The sequence below is a fragment of the Ailuropoda melanoleuca genome, chromosome 5, assembly GCF_002007445.2.
Source record: "Ailuropoda melanoleuca isolate Jingjing chromosome 5, ASM200744v2, whole genome shotgun sequence".
Classification (NCBI taxonomy): Eukaryota; Metazoa; Chordata; class Mammalia; order Carnivora; family Ursidae; genus Ailuropoda; species Ailuropoda melanoleuca.
This window is the reverse complement of record NC_048222.1, coordinates 81,788,057-81,808,077: the sequence shown is the minus strand read 5'-3', so window position 1 is coordinate 81,808,077 and position 20,021 is coordinate 81,788,057. Positions and strand designations below refer to the sequence as shown.

At 48.3% G+C, this 20,021-nt stretch overlaps 1 protein-coding gene across 1 annotated transcript in view; it reads left to right on the top strand.

Annotated features, from left to right (window-relative positions):
• Positions 1 to 20,021, top strand: part of XKR6 (XK related 6) — a 347,439-nt gene that overhangs the window by 148,386 nt on the left and 179,032 nt on the right. The window lies entirely within an intron of this gene.

Sequence of the window (20,021 nt, the reverse complement as noted above, 5' to 3'; positions counted from 1 at the left end):
TATCCCGGCCTGTCTGTCCTGTGAAATCCTGGCTTTTCAAATTGCTTTCCTCTGCATGTGTTAGCCTGCTGCTGTCCTGGTTTCACCCCGTTACAATTCCTGCTTGCTCTTCGGAAGGGGAAGAGTGGCCAAGGGATGCGGGCCGGGGAGCTAAGAGCAGCAGCATCTAATCCTGGCTGTGTCCTTGCCTGACCCATGCACACCAACTCAGACTCATTTTAATGGCCTCAAGTTAAGTCCTTGTTCCCCCAGCCAGCAGCTCTCCTCTGCCTTCTCTCTTCCTCTGCCCAGGATTCCCTCCTCCTCCTCCTCCGTCTATGCACCAAGAAAGTTGAAGGGACTCAACCTGCCCTCTGCTACCTACTCCTGGATTTTAATCCTCCTTCCTCCTCTGTGCTCCCACAGCACCCTGGACAGGGCCCTTCCAGCTCTAACCTTGCGTGAGGTGTGTGTTTCCTTCTCCCTGATTGGGGTCTGGAGTTCTCCAGGCAGGATAGTTTTTCACTGTGTATTGAATGAGTGAATGCATAAGTGGGCTTGCATTGAGGGAGGATGGGAGAAGGCTTCTTTTCACCTACCCAGATTTGCGGGGGTGGTGCCCAATGGGCCCATGCCTCTGCCAAAGGGGATGGTCAGATGGTGGCTCCGAGTCAAAGTGTCTGTTCACATTTTTACTGGCTCAGAACTCTAAAAACAGGGCTTTCCAAGTATAGTCCTAGTCCGCTTTAGCCTCAGCAAAGAGTCTTCACCATCCATGGCTTGAACATGGTGCTATAGCCCCACTGTTTTAGTTGGGAACTGGGAGGTGGGCCATTTCCAGTCCCCTCCCCGTAGGCCACCATTCGCAGTCAGACCACTGGTGTTGGTCCTGCCTCCAAACCTTGGCTCAGAGATCTTGGTCCAGTTGTTTCTTCTCTTTGAGACATTGTTTCTGTATCTGTAAAATGCAGATAATCATATTTACCATTCAGGGCTGCAAATACGTTTGGTGTCAAGATTGAAAGAGGTATTTCCCTTATGGTTCATGGATTGTCATTGAGATTACAGTTGATCCTTGAACAACATGGGTTTGAACTGTGTGGGTCCACTTATTTGTGGATTTTTTCAATAAATACAGTACAGTACTGTAAGTGTATTCTCTCTTTTTTATGGTTTTCTTAATAATATTTTATTTTCTTTAGCTTAATTTATTGTAAGAATATAGTTTATAATACATGTAACATATAAAATGTGTGAAGTGATGATGTATGTTATCAGTAAGGCTTTCAGTCAATAGTAGGTTATTATTAGTTACATTTCTGGTGAGTCAAAATTTACAAGTGGACTTTTGACTGTATGGGAGATTGGGGACCCTAAGGCCTGTGTTATTCAGTGGTTGCCTATATTTTTAATTGTTTCTCCTGGACCAAAAGACTTGTTCTCTGATGCATCCTCAGAGCCAATTCATGGTGCAAAAAGTATTTCTAGAATAGACTGCCAGAGAAACATCAAACTTAGTACTTGGCACATAGTAGGTAAGCGTAATTCCTGCTCTTTTTGTCTCCGTTTCCTAGAATATGAGTTCCTTTGTGGGCAGAAACTGTGACCGATTCTTTTTTTTTTTTAAAGATTTTATTTATTTATTTGAGAGAGAGAGAGAGCACATAAGACGGGGGAGGGTCAGAGGGAGAAGCAGACTCCCGCTGAGCAGGGAGCCCAATGAGGGCTCGATCCTGTGACTCCAGGATCATGACCTGAGCTGAAGGCAGTTGCTTAACCACCTGAGCCACCCAGGCACCCCTGTGACCGATTCTTTGTCATCACTTTGTAACCTCTTCAATCCTTGAATCTGGGAAAAAACCCAAACAAACCAATAATCATATAGAAACAAGCCCCTGGGCACTAATAAGTCTAGGACAAGTGCTTTCCACTACCATCCCTTGGAGAGTGTTTGGGGAACAGCCCCATCTCATGCCTAGTTTTGGCACCATCAAGGCTCCACGGCCTTCCTCCTGCAGAAGAAGCAGGAGATCTAGACACCGGCGAGGTATGTAGGCTGCCAGCTCGGCCTCTCTCTTCCAGTTGCTGTCCCTCCATCACCGCCACTCTTGTGAGCCTGGGTGCCAGTCCTTCAGCTTTGCGATGGCAGCCAGTTCCCTTGAGATCTGCACTCAGGAGCGACGTTTGCAGGAGTTTATTCAGCTTGGTCTTCACCTGCTACACTCCCAGAGCCTGCCTTGGGGCTTTGTGGCTGCAGGGGCAGGAAAAATGGTAAGGCCAAAAATGCACTACATCAGAATGTTTTTCGTTTTCAAAATGAATTTTTCTTTTTCTGAATCGAATTTTGATCCAGGCCTTGTAGTCTGTACCTGGGACTGTCTGAAAGGGGTTTCCGGAGTTGGGTGAGAAATTGGACTAGAGAGACATTTCCTAAAATGCTTCAGACCCATCCTGTCACCCACCGTGATGCTACAATAGCTTCTGAGTGTTGAGTGCCACTGTGTGCGTTTCCTCATGTAATCCTTAACTCGCCCTAATAACATAGACACTTGTTACCAGGGTCTATGTTCCAGATGGAGTCGTAGGTACCGCCGGTCTTTAGAGGGGGAGCCCAACTGGAACGGGGGCCTCCACTGGTGCGGTTGGAGTGCGGGCAGCAGTGGAGGTGCGGGGTGGGGGCGGCGGGGCGGATCCGAGACGCTCTGGCCCCGCGCCCTCCGCGGTCCGCATCCCCGTCCCCCGCCGCGGCGCCCCTCCTCCCGGGCTGGCAGCGGCCGCGGCGCGCCTGGAAGCGGAGCGGTGTTTCTCTCGCACGCAGAGCCTGGTTTGTAAACAAACACTGGGGTGGGTGCCGCCGCCTGCGCAGCAGATGGCTCCGCAGCTGCCCGCCCGCCGGTCCCTCCCTCTCGGCTGCGACGCGGACGCGGAGGGCGGGTGGCGCCTCCTAGTGCCCGAGGACCCAGGGACACCGTCCCACCTCCTCCTGCAATCTGGAGGCCGGAGAAAGGGAAGCATGAGCCACGGGGCCCTGGGGGGGGGGGCTCGTTCTGTTTATTTCATTCGCCCTTCCTTCCTTCCTTCCTTCCTTCCTTCCTTCCTTCCTTCCTTCCTTCCTTCCTTCCTTTCTTCCTTCCTCCTTCCACAAAGATCTGTAATGTGCAACGACCCAGGGGATCCCTGCCCTCACGACACTGAAGGGAGAAGAGCAAGTCAACAGGTCATTGTGGTTCAGCGTGGAGTACTGACGCTGTGGGAGGCCAGAGAACACTAACCCTTGGACCATTTAATGGATCAAGGAAGGCTGCTTGGAGGAGGTGCTGTGAGGCTGACAGAGTGAGCAACAATTAGGCAAAGTGGGAGAAGGATAGGGAAGAACTGTTCCAGATGGAGGTTAGAGAGCTTTCTGAATATTTGAAACAAGATCCTTAAGAAGAGGAATTAGTTCTGATGGAAGTCGCTGGAGGTCTGCCTCAGAGCAGTAGGGAGCTGTTATTAAAGGTTTAATGCACACGGTGAGGCAGGGCCCTTTCTGGGTTTGTGTTCCCACCTTCATAAAATGAGAAGGCTGAACTAGAACACCCACAAGGTAATTCCCAAACTAGGCTGACCCTGGAGTGCCCAATAAAATACAAATTCCCAGGCCACGTCCCAGACCCATTGCCTCAGAACCTTCAGGGATGAGCTCTGGAACGTGAGACGCAGTCTCCCCAGGTGACTCCTGGTTAAGATTTGAGGTTCCGTGGTCCGAGGAGATGGCAGAAAGGAGGTGAATAATCACACTGTTGGTGAGGGTGATCTGTCTTCATGATCGTTGGATGAGGCTGATTCCTGGGGGTGCGTGGTGTCTCTCCCTGGAAAGTGTCACAGATGGGCCAGAGCTGTGGACATCCAGGGAGAAGGTACAAGTTGGGAATCCAGCGTCCTGTCTGGGCCCCTGCTTCACCGAATGTAAAATGGGGATGATCCTGGCTTTGCAGGAGTATGAGAAGGATCCAGCGAGGTAATGTAGCCTAAGGAGCCCAGCCTCAGTGTGCTTTGCGCATGTGGGCGAACTTGGACTGATCGTTGGCTTTGTCAACGTTCTCAGACTCTTGTCCACGTTTGACCGCTTCTGGGAACTTTGTGACACGTCCCTTCTTTGCCCCTGCTCCGAGATTCTGAGCCCACAGTAGGATGGGTCTTCATCGTTTCAACAGGCTCCATATATGGTTCTGATACCCACCAATGTTCAAGAACACCATAAGTTGTCATTCGTTGAAGGATTTTGATAAACTCCTGCTTAAGTGCCAGTGCCTTAGATCCACCAAGTGGAAGCCCTAGCTGGAGGTGTCCAGTAGCATCGAGGAGGGCAAAGGCATTAATGAAGGACGGACACATGCTACACATGGAGATAGAGCATGAAAACATCATGCTCCATGAAAGATGCCAGATGTAAAAGACCATATATTCCATGATTCTGTTTATATGAAATGTCCAGAACGGGTAAATCCATAGAGATAGAAAGCAGATTAGTGGTTGTCAGGGGTGGAAGGGGAGACACGGGGAGTGACTGCTAATGGATACGGGGTTCCTTTTGGGGTGATAAAAATGTTCTTAAATTAGATGGTGGTGATGGCTGCACAACGTTGTGAATACATTAAAAACCACTAAATTGGACACTTTCCTTTTTTAATTTAAAAAAATAAATTAAAAAAAAGAAGCCATCCTAACGGGACACAGGCTAGTGGGTCAGTTTTGCCCTTCTCAATCAGTGGTCTCCAAGGGTGCTGTCTGTGTGCTGCCTTCCCCAGCCTGTGGGCAAAAGCGGGGAGCCCACAGGTTCTTCCCATTTGTGACAGTTGCACGTGTCACTGCTGCTCCTGTTCCATGGGGAGACTTGGCCACGTGGCCACATCATGCCACAAGGGCTGGAAAACGCAGTCTAACTGGGCAGCTGTGTGCCGAGAAAGGAGAAAAAGATGGACTGGGGCGGGGGGGGGGCGGCTGGGCAAGATAAGAATCTTTGCCCCACAGCCCACGGAATGGGAGAATATATTTGCAAATGATGNAATGGGAGAAGATATTTGCAAATGATGCTACAGATAAAAGACTGGTATCCAAGATCTACAAAGAACTTCTCAAACTCAATATGCAAGAAACAAATAAATAAATCATAAAATGGGCAGAAGATATGAACAGACACTTTTCTAATGATGACATACAAATGGCTAATAGACACATGAAAAAATGTTCAAAATCATTAGCCATCAGGGAAATTCAAATCAAAACCACACTAAGATACAACCTTACGCCACTTAGAATGGCAAAAATTGACAAGGCAGGAAACAGCAATTGTTGGAGAGGATGTGGAGAAAGGGGATCCCTCCTACATTGTTGGTGGGAATGCAGGTTGGTGCAGCCAACTCTGGAAAACAGTGTGGAGGTCCCTTAAAAAGTTAAAAATTGAGCTACCCTATGACCCAGCCATTGCACTACTGGGTGTTTACCCCAAAGATACAGACGTAGTAAAGAGAAGGGCCATATGCACCCCAATGTTCATAGCTGCATTGTCCACAATAGCTAAATCGTGGAAGGAGCCGAGATGCCCTTCAACAGATGACTGGATTAAGAAGCTGTGGTCCATATATACAATGGAATATTACTCAGCTATCAGAAAGAACGAATTCTCAACATTTGCTGCAACATGGACGGCACTGGAGGAGATAATGCTAAGTGAAATAAGTCAAGGATTTCTCTCATCTATGGAACATAAGAACTAGGAAGATCAGTAGGGGAAGAAAGGGATAAAGAAAGGGGGGTAATCAGAAGAGGGAATGAACCATGAGAGACTATGGACTCTGAGAAACAAACTGAGGGCTCCAGAGGGGAGGGGGGTGGGGGAATGGGATAGACTGGTGATGGGTAGTAAGGAGGGCATGTATTGCATAGTGCACTGGGTGTTATACGCAACTAATGAATCATCGAACTTTGCATCAGAAGCCAGGGATGTACTGTATGGTGACTAACATAATATAATAAAAAAACATTAAAAAAAAAGAATCTTTGCCCTAAACAGTAAATGACACAACAATAATCACCTCTCCTTCGGTTATTTATTCTTGCCGGTATTAATAATAATAGCTAGCATTCGTATAGTGCCAGGCCCTGATTTAAGGTCTATATGCACATCATTTCATTTAATTACTTTAAAACTTTATGACATATTATTATACCTATTTAAAGATGGAGAAATTGAGACACAGAGTGTTAAATACTGTCCAGGGTTATACATCTGGTATATGTCTGGCCTCTTTCACGGAGCATAATGTTTTCAAGCTGTATCTCCATGGTGTGGCATTCATTCTTTTTATGGCCGAGTAATACTTCATTATGTGTATGTACTATTTTTTGTTTATCAGTTCATCAGCTGGGTTATTTCCACTTTCTGGCTATTATGAAAAATGCTGCCTCGAACATTCACGTTCAAGTTTTTGTGTGGACACGTGTTTTCAGTTCTCTTGGATACAGAACTAGGTGCAAGCTGCTGGGTCACATGAAGCTCAAGGCTTAAATTTTTTTTAAATAAGATTTTATTTATTTATTTGACAGAGATGGATAGTGAGAGAGAGAACACAAGCACGGGGGAGCTGGAGAGGGAGAAACAGGCTAGAGATGGAGAAGCAGACTCCCCGCCGAGCAAGGAGCCCGATTCGGAGCTTGATAGGCAGCTCGATCCCAGGATGCCCAGGATCATAACCTGAGCCTAAGGCAGACGCTTAACAACTGAGCCAGCGAGGCGCCCCAAGGCTTAACTTTTTGAGAAGTTGCCAGACTGTTTTCCAAAGAGGCCACACCATTTTACATTGTGAACAGAGCTGTCTACACAGCTGGACTGTCACATGCAAGAGAAACCAAATCATATTCTGTTTGAGCTGTTGCCTTTAGGGGTGTCTTTGGTACAGCAGGTCAGCTGACACCCTAATATATCATTCCACCAAATCTTCTTACCAGTCATGAGAATAGAAGGAACAACCACAATCCATGCATCCATTCATATGTTTGTGTGTTTATCCATCAAAAATATTTGAGCTCTGAGGATTTGCCAAGCATAATTAGCCAGAGTCCCTGCCTTCCAATGTCTCACAGTGTAGTCAGAAAACGAGGCAGTTTGGCCACCAGGCTAGACCATAGGCATGGAGTTCATGCAAAACTAGTAGGGTCCAGACTTTGCCTCACTTTCTGGATGAACGGCTCTGGGTAGGTTAGTTCAGCTCTCTGGGCCTCACTTTCCTCATCTGTATAATGGGGATACTCACACTGGCCTGGCAGGAAACTTGTTTTTGCATGTCAGTAACCCCTTGCCGTATCTTCTGCTGAAGTCCATCTGGGATGGATGAACTGAACACTGTGGAACACAATGAGTTGTCCTCTGGAGGGGATGGGGATCGGAAGGGTTTCCCTGAGGAAGGGATCGGTTTAACTGGATCTGAGGGCTGGTGAAGGGCTTCCCAGGTGAGGAGGTGTGGGAAGGGTAGAGGGAGCAGCCAGTACAAGGGCAAAGTCTGGAAGTTCATGGTCTTCTTGGAGAACAGTTCTGAGCCTTAAGTGGGTAAAAATCTGAATCTGGGCATCCCTGCCCCCCCATCCCTGTCTGCCCCTCCTTCCTCCCCCAATCCAGTCTAGACTTAGCCCAGCCCCAGGGGCTTCTGTGGCCTCTGCTCGGGAGGGCTGGGTTTCCACATGCCTTTGAGCTCACTTCTTTCCTTCTCTGGAGACCTGAAACTCTGTTCATTCAGATGCAGGCTTTAATCAGAGCTTAAGGCCAGTTGAACCCCTGAGGACCTTGCTTGCCCGACCTGAGTTTTAAAAAATCCCGTCTCCAGGTGGGTTTGGGTCTGTCAGTACTTCCTTATTGCTGAGGGGACAGAGGAGCGAGGTCTTCCATTCGAATGAAAACCAGGGAGATGATGATGAAGAACAAGAAGATGATGAGTGTACTGGTGCTAATAAAATAATAATTTTCTATTGAATAACTCATGGGGTGGGGGTGGGAAGAGCATAGCATGTGTTAATAGGGGATCTAGACTTCAATCTGACCCTGTGAATCATTCTCAGTCCTTTTCTCTTCTGAAAAACAAGGGACTTGGGCCAGATGCACTTCCAGGGTCCTCCCACCTGACAGTCTGAGATTCCACAAAGGGACCCTAGACTACACCATCCACACCGTCCAGTTTGCCATCTCTAGGAGCACTAGTCTTATGTTGGAGCCCAGCCTTGCCATCCACAGGGTGATGCAGGGTCAGTCTGTCCACCTCCCTGAGCCTCTGTTTCTTCCCAGAGGTTGTCTGAGGGTTGCAGGCCGGTATGTGGGTTGTAGCACTGTCTTGCTCTGAAATGGAAGTTCTGGAATGAGCCCCAGGCCCAGTGTGACAAGAAGTCTGCAGGCCCAGGTCTAAAGAACCAGCTCGTTGAGCCAGAGAGTGTGTCTTCCCTCAGCTGGGCTGTATTAACCATGTCATTTATTGTCTGTATTTGCATGCTTGGACATCTGGTGCCTTGTTGACCTTGGAGGGACTGCCCTTTTCAGAGCTAGGCAATTTCTAGAGGTAGCAAACAACTTACCTGCTAGTGTACTTTTTGGATATAATCACCTCCTTCATTGGCTTCTGAAACCCCATGCCGCTATCCACCTGTGCTAATCATCCAGGTACTGGCCAGGTACTGGACAACTAGGGACAATTCCTATGCCTTAGAACCTATCCAAATTATTCAGACTAGCCAATCCTAAGCCTGCTTATCCTGCCTTGCTGTTCTTTGCTGCAGAAACCACAATAAAAACTCTTGCTTACAGCTCCCCCGTCTCTTTCTGCCTCCTGACCAACCCGGTGCTTCCCCGAGTAGCCCTCCAACGCCTGGCTTATCCCCTTCTATTGGGATCTGTGAGTAACAAACTCTCTTCCAACGGCAGGTGTCTCCGGTCTGTTGGAGACTCAAATTCTCTATTAATACACTATGCATTAGTGCATCATATAAGTACATTACATACCAATATCTGTTATATATACTACATAGATAACATTATCTATATGGTGTATTAAGAGAAATACCTGGATTAAGCTTGAGAGAAATACCTCGATGTTGAAAAGGAATGTTAGAGTTAAAATAATGAGGGGACAGTATCACGCATGGCAGTATTTACAAACAATAGTACAAGCATTTTTAAGAGCTTACTTAGTAGCATTTCCACAATGGAGTAAATTTGAATAAATGAAAACTTGAAAAACTATTAGGTATATTTATGAAAAATTTTCTATATATTTTATCCATTCATCTATATGTGTTTCTGTCTTCAAAACCTATTAGGCATTGCTTCCATTATGGTTCAATCAGTTCAGAGAAAGCAATTTTAAAGCTATTTTCTTTCCCTTCATTCATTTAACAAGTGTTTATTGCACGTTCATTATTTGTAAGATGCCGCATGTGCTCTGGGCTGTGATTCAGATCCAGGCATCGTGCCGCCAAAAACTTACCATTTAGTTGTAGAAGATAGATGTGCTTATCATAAAAAACTGTTTTTTTTAAGTGATTAAAGAGCGAAGGTCCAACAGTAGGGATTAGAAACAGCTTCATGGAGGAAGTGGTGTAGACATGAGAGTGGTGTAGACAGACAAGGTTAGGCCTGAGGATTAGCTGGGGGATGAGGCTTGGGAGGCAGCATAGGGGGTGTGAGGCTCAGGAGCAGAGAGTGACATCTAAGAGCTTGGAAGTTGGGGTCAGTCAAGCCTGTGTCCCGCCTCACCCCACCGTGCACCGGGAGCATGGGGAGTGTCGAGCCTAAAGGAACTGGAATGTGCTTCTGCTCCACTCCATCCAGACTCTGTGATCTTGGGAATTCAGGGAGTTTTCTTGCTGGTGGAAAATAAAGAGACTAAAAGCACCTACCCGTTGGTGCTCTCACAAAGATGAACCAAGATGGTGCGTGTAAAGGGAGAAACTGGGACACATGTCACTTCTCACTGTCCTCTCACTCGTCTGTTCATTCAACACGTGGTATTTGAGCCCCTATGGTGTGCCAGGCCCCGTGGGTTTCACAGCACCGAACAACACACACACAAATCCCTTGTAGAACTTACATTGTGTGAGAGCCTGCACTGGAGGGAGATGGAGAATATGAGAAGTCAGGAAAGTATACAGTGAGTTAGACAGTGACCGTGGGATAAAGACAAATGCAGCAGGGGGTAGAGTACTGGGGGCTGCCCTATAGGATAGTTGACATTATCATTGTCTATTGTTTACTTTCCGTGGAAAACAGCTTGTAGGAAGTGGGGGAGAGTAGCAGAAACATGATTTTTTGAGGAGGTTGGGACCAGGGCACCAAGAAAGGTTTCTGAGCAGTGGTGAGACCTGAGCCGTACTCCCAGAAGGTAGTCTGGCTGCTCTTTGTTCCAGGATTAAAGGGGTGTGGGTGTGGGCAGCAGGAAGACTCTGGCAGGAAAAGGAGAGAGTGGGCATCAGGCAGCCTAGGAGGAGGCCTGGGCTGGTGGGCACCAAAGTGGGTGGATCCCCCTCGCCTGTGGGTTCCTCTGCAAGGCATGAGCCAGCCTGGCAGGGAGAGGCAAGGCCAGGGCTTCTGAGTCAAGAGGCATGATGGGCGACCTAGAAAGCTCCATCATCCCAGCCCATCACCTGCCTGGAGCCTGGGAAGGTGAGAGCAGCGGGAAGGTAGACACACAGGGGGGCTGCTGCCACAGGAGGAAGGGGTTGAAGTCTCTCCTTTCCATGAAAAAAAGGTAATGAGTCACAGAGCGTATGAGTCATCTTCAAGTCTCAAACCAACAGAGGTTTGACTTGTTGCATCGATGCGGCTGTTTCTGTGAACTCAGTGACCAGAGCCGCGACACACGGGAAAGCTGGCGTGGGACATGGGGAGGGGCTCTTAGGAGGATGCTGCTCTTGCGGCTGCCTTTGGGGTGGCTCTATGGCTCTCAACCAAGTGTCAAGAGCCCAGTTATTTGTAAAGAAACTTCTGCCTGCTCTTCAGCCATTTTCCCTTGAACATGGGGGGATATTTACTCAGCATTCTCCGAAGAGCCTCCAGAGCTTCTGAGCAGCTCCACAGTTAAGCAACAAGGAGAATGGAAGGGACGGGGACTGGGAGCTTGTGGGAAATGTAAATTACAACAGTGTCAATAGAGAACCTCTCCGTAAAGGCGTAAATAAAAAGCAGGCTGCTGTCTCCTGGGAATAGTAATCAGGCTGTGCTGCCTTAACCTGGTTTGCGGAGAGCCAAGTGGAGAGGACTCACCTCCGCGGAAGTTTCGCGACTGAGCCGCAGAGCAGACTATTATTCAACATAGTACTAGAAGTCCTTGCAACAGCAATCAGAAGACAAAAAGAGATCAAAGGTATCCAAATCGGCAGAAGAAGTCAAACTGTCTCTCTTTGCAGATGACATGATACTCTATATGGAAAACCCAAAGGAATCCACTCCCAAACTATTAGAAGTTATAGAACAATTCAGTAAGGTGGCAGGATACAAAATCAATGCCCAGAAATCAGTTGCATTTCTATACACGAATAACGAGACTGAAGAAAGAGAAATTAGGGAATCCATCCCATTTACAATAACACCAAAAACCATGCGTTACCTTGGAATTAACTTAACCAGAGACGTAAAGGACCTATATGCTAGAAACTATAGATCACTTTTGAAAGATATTGAGGAAGACATAAAAAGATGGAAAAATATTCCATGCTCATGGATTGGAAGAATTAACATAGTTAAAATGTCCATACTACCCAGAGCAATCTACACTTTCAATGCTATCCCGATCAAAATACCGAGGACATTTTTCAAAGAACTGGAACAAATAGTCCTTAAATTTGTATGGAACCAGAAAAGGCCCCGAATCTCCAAGGAACTGTTGAAAAGGAAAAACAAAGCTGGGGGCATCACAATGCCGGATTTCGAGCTGTACTACAAAGCTGTGATCACAAAGACAGCATGGTACTGGCACAAAAACAGACACATCGACCAATGGAACAGAATAGAGAACCCAGAAATGGACCCTCGGCTCTTTGGGCAACTAATCTTTGATAAAGCAGGAAAAAACATCCGGTGGAAAAAAGACAGTCTCTTCAATAAATGGTGCTGGGAAAATTGGACAGCTACATGCAAAAGAATGAAACTTGACCACTCTCTCACACCATACACAAAAATAAACTCCAAATGGATGAAAGACCTCAATGTGAGACAGGAATCCATCAAAATTCTAGAGGAGAACATAGGCAACAACTTCTATGACATCGGCCAGAGCAACCTTTTTCACGACACATCTCCAAAGGCAAGAGAAATAAAAGATAAAATGAACTTATGGGACTTTATCAGGATAAAGAGCTTCTGCACAGCCAAGGAAACAGTCAAAAAAACTAAGAGACAGCCCACGGAATGGGAGAATATATTTGCAAAGGACACCACAGATAAAGGACTGGTATCCAAGATCTACAAAGAACTTCTCAAACTCAATACACGAGAAACAAATAAACAAATCATAAAATGGGCAGAAGATATGAACAGACACTTTTCCAATGAAGACATACAAATGGCTAACAGACACATGAAAAAATGTTCAAAATCATTAGCCATCAGGGAAATTCAAATCAAAACCACACTGAGATACCACCTTACGCCAGTTAGAATGGCAAAGATAGACAAGGCAAGAAACAACAATTGTTGGAGAGGATGTGGAGAAAGGGGATCCCTCCTACATTGTTGGTGGGAATGCAAGTTGGTACAGCCACTCTGGAAAACAGTGTGGAGGTCCCTTAAAAAGTTAAAAATTGAACTACCCTATGACCCAGCCATTGCACTACTGGGTGTTTACCCCAAAGATACAGACGTAGTAAAGAGAAGGGCCATATGCACCCCAATGTTCATAGCTGCATTGTCCACAATAGCCAAATCATGGAAGGAGCCGAGATGCCCTTCAACAGATGACTGGATTAAGAAGCTGTGGTCCATATATACAATGGAATATTACTCAGCTATCAGAAAGAACGAATTCTCAACATTTGCTGCAACATGGACGGCACTGGAGGAGATAATGCTAAGTGAAATAAGTCAAGCAGAGAAAGACAATTATCATATGATTTCTCTCATCTATGGAACATAAGAACTAGGAAGATCAGTAGGGGAAGAAAGGGATAAAGAAAGTGGGGGTAATCAGAAGAGGGAATGAAACATGAGAGACTATGGACTATCAGAAACAAACTGAAGACTTCAGAGGGGAGGGGGGTGGGGGAATGGGATAGACTGGTGATGGGTAGTAAGGAGGGCACNGGGTGGGGGAATGGGATAGACTGGTGATGGGTAGTAAGGAGGGCACATATTGCATGGTACACTGGGTGTTATACGCAACTAATGAAGCATCGAACTTTACATCGGAATCCGGGGATGTACTGTATGGTGATTAGCATAATATAATTAAAAAAATCATTAAAAAATTTTAAAAAAATTAAAAAGAAAAAAAAAAAGAAGTGCGTGGGGCAGGAGCGCAGTGTGGGCGGTGGCTTGGAGGCCAGGCAGGGGTGGGCGGCAGTGTCAGAGCCAGGGGAACTCCCCAGATGTCCTCTTGCGGGGCCTCCAGCAGGGGCAGCTGGGGAGAGAGTGAAGATGTAACATGAGTAGTGTTTGGAGTGTGACTAAGGCTAGAGAGAAATAAAGCAAGGAAGAGGGTGGGGGATTTCAAAGAAGTTTGTTGTGTTGGTTGGTACTGTTTGTAGTCTGGGCTGGCTGGAGCACAGTGTCTGAAGGGGGGACGTGAAGGAAGTAAGGTTTCCGCCAGGAGCTGGAGGACCAGAACTGTGATCCGTGGTCCCCAAGCCCCGGGCTGAGGCCAGGGAGAGGCCCTCTCCGGCCCTCGCCTTTGCTTTCCTCTCTGTACAACAGGATCCCTGGGCCTTCTGTGCTGACTGCTCCTGGGAAGGTCACTGTAAGGCTGTGCAGGTCGCTTTAGAAAGTTCTAGGTGAATCCAAGTTACCCCCACTGTGCTGTTGCCTTTCAGGGCCAAGTTGGGGGAAGTAGACTCTGACTAGGGCTGAGTATGAGTGGTGCTGTTTGTCAGACAGCTGTCCTGGGGTATGGAATTTGGGGGCGATGGGCCATGTCCCCCCCCAGCGGAGCTGAGCTTTGCGGTGGAGGGGACAGAACCAGAGCCTCCCTCCCTGCTGGGACTAGGAAAGGCCTGCAGCTCTCCTGGGCCTGTGAGCCCTCCTCCCTCAACTGTTCCAACAAAACCCCTGGGTGTGGCCATCTGCCTTTACAACCCCCTCAAGCTGTGCTTTGGCACTCCCCTTTTATAGAGGAGAACACAGGCCCTACCCCCAAGCCAGACCTTGGCTAGCCTAGAGGGCCTTCACATGATTTAGAAAAGGGGCCCTTATGCCCTAAATATATACAATGTTTATTCAAAAAGAAAGGAAGGAAAGAAGGAAGGAAGGAAGGAAGGAAGGAAGGAAGGAAGGAAGGAAGGAAGGAGACGGCACCCTTCCTTGAGTAACTCCTTGAGTAAGTTAGTACCGCCTGTACACCTCTATGAGGGGATTCAGCCTGGGGAGCTTTCGGGTCCTGCTGGGCAGGAACCCCAGCAGACCCCACACTCTGGACCTGCACACAGGCCAGCAGAAACGTACCCTATCCACCCCTCACTTCCTTGCCAGCTTCCCATCCACCACCAGGGTGAGGCAACTATTCCATATTGTTTTCTTGGTGGGGGCAGGAACTGGGCTTCCTAAGGGGTAGACAGGAAAGAGAAGTGACTGCAGGTCCCTCCCAGAGCATAGTTGGGATAAGGTGCCGTGACAGGCACGTATTAATGAGTGTGGCAGGTGGTTTTATGTAGGAGGGCTCTTTTCTCTGCTGCTGTAGGACTCAGCCAGAAGGCCTAGAACCTCTGTGCCTGCCCACACACTCTTAGCTAAATTGGTATATATTTACAATGTAAGTTGGTATATGTTTACAATGTAAATAACACCTCTTCCCAGGATAGTTCATCTTGGGCTGTGTACAACTTGAACACCTGTACATGAATGGCATTTTTGTCCAGGGCACACAGCCTGTGAGTTAGGCTTTACACGCAGGCCAAATGGAGAGTTAGTAGTAGTTAGTAGTTAGGATTGAATCACCCTGAGCTGTCTTCCTTCTCTGATCCTGCTCTGCACCCACTGCCCAGGTGTGGCTTGTCTTGGATCAATGTGGAAGGCCATGTCTACTGGAGGGAGGGGGATATGCCTCCCTTTATAGAGCCTTCCTCCTTTTGGAGGAGGAAGGCAGTTCCGTTCCCTTAAGCTGCTAACTTCATTAAAAGATACTGATTTATAAGATAGCGTTGCTAGCAAACATGACAGTCTGTTCTTGGAATGGACTTTGATTCCCCATCCACTATTCCTACCCTATTTTATTTCTCATAAAACAGTATTATTGCAACATCAGAGAGAGTTTAAAGAAGAAAAGACCTCCACTACGATTCCACCTTTGTAGCACAGCGCCCCAGCCGTTCCTCCCATTCCCTGTGTTCCTGCAGGGGCTCGCCCACAAGTGCACGTGTTTGAAGACGTGGGGCACACGCACTTTTAAATCACTGAATTCTAGAGAGTGGAAAGATCTAGAGAATACCTCCCCCTCCCTCCCCCCTTCGGTGGAGTGGGGGTTGCTTCCTCTTCCCTGCAGTGAGGTGAATTTGTTGGAAGGAAGGAAAAGGGGAAAAGTGAAGTTCTGTGGACAGGGGTGGGGAGAATGTTTTTATTTTTATCCACAAGGCAAGTGAATCTTGATCCCTGTGGGGGTTCTCAGGAACAGAGGGCTAGAAACAGATTTGATCAATGAAAGCTGTTTCCGGAGAGAAGGAGCCATTGATAAATTCCTGCACTGGCCAGTCGGTTGGTTGGAGCTCATCTGTTTGTGGGAGCAGCTAGGAGCCAGGAGGGAGACTGTGTCTGGCTGCGGTCCTCCCCAGTAGACGCTGCCGTCTGGGAATGAGGAAGAAGTCCAGCGCCTCAGAGCCAGTTTCTTTCTAATTAGCGAGGGGAGGGGAGGGGGGAGGATCAGGGATTGATCTTTGCCTTTGCCGATGACTGATGGGTTCACCGTGCTGGCTGGGGCGTGGTGACTCATGGAGAGAGTTAAGTGTGCAGGGCAGGAGAACTCAGGGCTCCTTAATGCCGGGGCTTCAGAGACCATAGAAATAAAATGAGCCTTATCCCCCCATCCTTGCCCCCTCCCTTTTTTCGTAACCAAAAGAAGGATGCCTGCAGGAGGAAGTGATTTGTCCAAGATGACATGCCGAGCCCATCCTAGGTGCACAGCTTGGCAGGTGCAAGGCCAGCTGGGCGTCAGGCCCGTGGATGCCTCTCCTGGGCACACTGAAAGTTCTTCCCCACCCCTGACTTAGCAGCCCCTCAGCACTGAGACCAGGCATCCATGCAGGGGACTCTCCAAGGCCAGGGGAATGACAATTTTATCTGTAAGAGTTAAGCCCGGTGGGTGGGTGACTGAGGGGCAGGGAAGGTGCTGGTGCTGAGTGGGATAGGCAACTCGAAGGAGGTGAGCCAGTGGTTCCCACAGCAGGCCAGAATGCAGAATCTGGGCCCTTCCAGAAGTGCCAGTCTCAGGGAGGGGCACTTCTCAGCGGAGATTAGGCAGGTAGCCTCAGTGGCTCAAGGCCTGGCTGGCAACTCTCTGGGTGCTGGGAAGGAGGTGTAAGTGAGACGATGTGCAGGGAAGGGCTTGCCAACAGAAGAGCTATGACTACGTGCATGCAAACATGTGTGCACTCATCGTTGTTGCTGCTAGAGGTGACGGTAACACGGTTGTTCCCAAGTGCTTTTCCCTAGGCAAGAGCATTTTGTTCATTTTCATTAAGATGACATTGTTGTCTGAGTGACCGGATCCTGTGCGGACATCATACCCCGCCTTCTGCCTCCTGGCCTCCTGGCCTCCTGTCCTGCTCCCATCTCCCTCCACCTTCTCTGCTTCTTGTCTCTCCTTCTGCTCTTGTCTGGGGCGCTGGGTCCCACACTCATTTGTCTCTTGATTTGCCGGCTTGGGACAAAATATGTGTCACTGGATGTGTGGACGTGACCTTGTCTCATTCAGCCGGCGCAGGGAAGGGAGAGAGTGGGGCTGAGACAGAGCAGAAAGAGGCGGAGGTGTGTGAGAAGGAACGGGAGAGGAGGGAGAGTCCCCTGGGTCCTGCGGTGGCTGTGGAGTGGAAAGGGCAGGCAGGCACGCATAAATAAAAACCTTTAATCTGTGACCGCAGAGCTGTGTGTCCCTGGGCAAGTTATATAAACTCTCTGAGCATTTGTAAAATGGGATACCAGGGTTGTTATGATCAAATGGGTGGAGTAGGGTGGAGCTGGGTGGAGGGGGCCATAAATGGCAAATCTGGGCTGGAGACGGGCACAGAATACTCCTACCCCAGGGCTTCCCTGGCTGAGGGCACTGGGGCATAAACCACACTGTCTTAGGTGTCTTACCTTTCCTGTATGTGGACATTGCTACTGTCCTCAGCTATCCCGGCCGCCCAGCTCAGGCCCCTCCGCTAAAGAGACCTGCCTGACTCTCTCCAGCTGGGCTCTGTGCTCCCCATGCTCCCCATGCTGGCCCGTCATGACTCCAGTTTGTGCCATTCCGCTACTGAACATCTCTGTTTAAGTGCCTGCCTCATGCACTGACTGTGTTCTCCAGGGTTAGGGGGCAGGACCATCTCAAAATCCCCAGTTCTGGCCTGAACACAGTACTATCCAACTGAAAGGCGAAACCCAAAGAAACAAACCAAAAACCAAAAGCCAGAGTTCTTGTCCTCAAGTCACTCCGGATAGTGGAGGAGACAGACAGGAAATGAATTTCAGCCATGTACTGAGTTCCTACTATGTGCCGCCTGTGTTAGCTGTCACATGCTCCCCTCCCACCACGAAAAAACAACCGTGGTAAATAGAATCTCTGACAATGCTGGGCGTGTTCTGGAGGTATTTGAAGAGCACAAGTGAACTGATGCATCAGGGAAGGCTTGTGAGCCACGTCTTGAAAGAATGCAGGAAGTTCACCAGGAGACTGGACTTCCAGCTAGAGGGAATAGCAGATGCAAAGTTAAGAGGCACAAAAGAATGGGAAAGCCAAATGTGATTTGGTTTTATGAAAGCTAACTCTGGCAAGGTAAGGAGGCTGGATGGAAGAAAGCCAGGCAGAAAGACAGGGCAAGGGATGAGCAATGATGGGTACATTCACCACACCTGCTGGCTTTCTCATCTGCTGTGTCCTCTGGCCTCTCTTCTCTACTCCTTCCACTCCTTTAAGAAGTCTAGGATTTTCTGTCCTGCCATTGACTAGGTGACATCTGGCTAGAACCAATTTTTGATCTTGGACTAGATGTAAAATTTCAGGCCCCGTGGACAGAAGGCTGAACATGGAACTACCAGAGCTTCAGTTTCTACAACTGGAAAATGGGTATGCTCGGGAGGTCTGCCTGCCTCTAGGGAGTACTGCAAATGACAGGGCAGGTAGGACGGTGTCCTCCAAATGTAGGCATGACAGGACTCCCATTCAGCTATGGGAGAATCCAGGCAGCAGTGTTTACCCTGGGGGGTCCTGGGGGTATTCATACCCACTGGCTGCAGAGTTATTTTTGCAACATTGTCTCAAATCCATCACTTCTTTTTGTTTGCCCAGCCTAGGCCCTTGTCAAGTGCCTTGTCAGTCCCCACCTGGATGACCACGCAGCCACCTCACTCCTCTCTCCGGCCCTAGCTCCCTTTCTTTCAACCTGCTCGGTAAGCACCAGGATGATTTCTCTCAAAAGCTGCTTTCAATCCAGTTGAAGTGGTCTCGGGTTTCCCCTGCAGTGTTGTAGAAAGCACATTCTTCAGCCTGCTCTTTCTAGCCACCCATGGGCTGTTTCTTCCCTCTACTCTGCCCCTCTTTCTAATTTGCCATTTAGTCACCTCCCAGCAGAGCCTCTCCTGCATTCCCACCTCCACAGAGACATCTGGCTCCTGTGGATAACCTCCTTTCTGAGGCTTCACAGTCCTTCCAGTGGCCCTGAAAGTGGGTCTCCTACAGGAAGCCCTCTCCCCATTTCCCCCCAGGTCACTTCTTCATTTTGCATCTTGGTCTTTTCCCATAATTGTTACCTTGCTCTCCCTAAATCTATTCCTTAAAGTCTTGCAAATTTTAATGTGTCAGGATCCCACTGTGTCCTTAGCACCACCATGGGTGGGATTGATTTCTCAAAAATGCTTGTAAGAACTCGTGCTTTGGGGTGCCTGGGTCCGCAAGTCTGCTAAGCATCCAACCCTTGGTTTCTGCTCAGTTCTGATCTCAGAATTGTGGGATCGAGTCCTGTGTTTAGCATGGAGTCAGCTTGGGTTTCTCTCTCTCTCCCTTTGCTCCTCTCCCTGGCTCTCTCTCTCTAATAAATAAATAAATGTTTTTTAAAAAAAATAGAACCCTTGTGGTTTCTCAGCAAGTCTCCTGAGAGGATGCCAAAGTGCCCATGCACTTCACCCCCATGGTCAGCCCCCATGCTCCTGGTGGCATCTCCTCCCAGCATCATGTGACCTTGTGACAGACTCACATGCATGAACACACTGTTTTTCCTGCTTTGGCTCAGAGCCCATGCACAGCCACACGTGTCTCTCCATCAGCGTCTCTGTTCATTATGATGCGTATAAGCCAAGTCCCAGGGCTTTGAGAATCTCTGCTCTTTTACCCTCCAGTCCAGCCAGTCTTCTCGTCCATCTTCCTTTCTTTTTTGACTTCTCATCTTTCAGACCTTAGCTCGAAGGCCACCACCTTCAAGGGGTCTTTCCCTGGCAGCCAGTCTAAGTGGCCCCTCCTCTGTCTCTTTTACTCTTTCTTATTTGTTTTTGCATTTATACCAGTTATATACCAGTTATCCCACACTAAAATGATCTTGAATATTTATTTGCTCCCTTGCATGCCATCTGCCTCCCCCAGGATGCTTGGGCTGTGAGGGCAAGGTCGTCACAGGCACCGTCCTGTCCC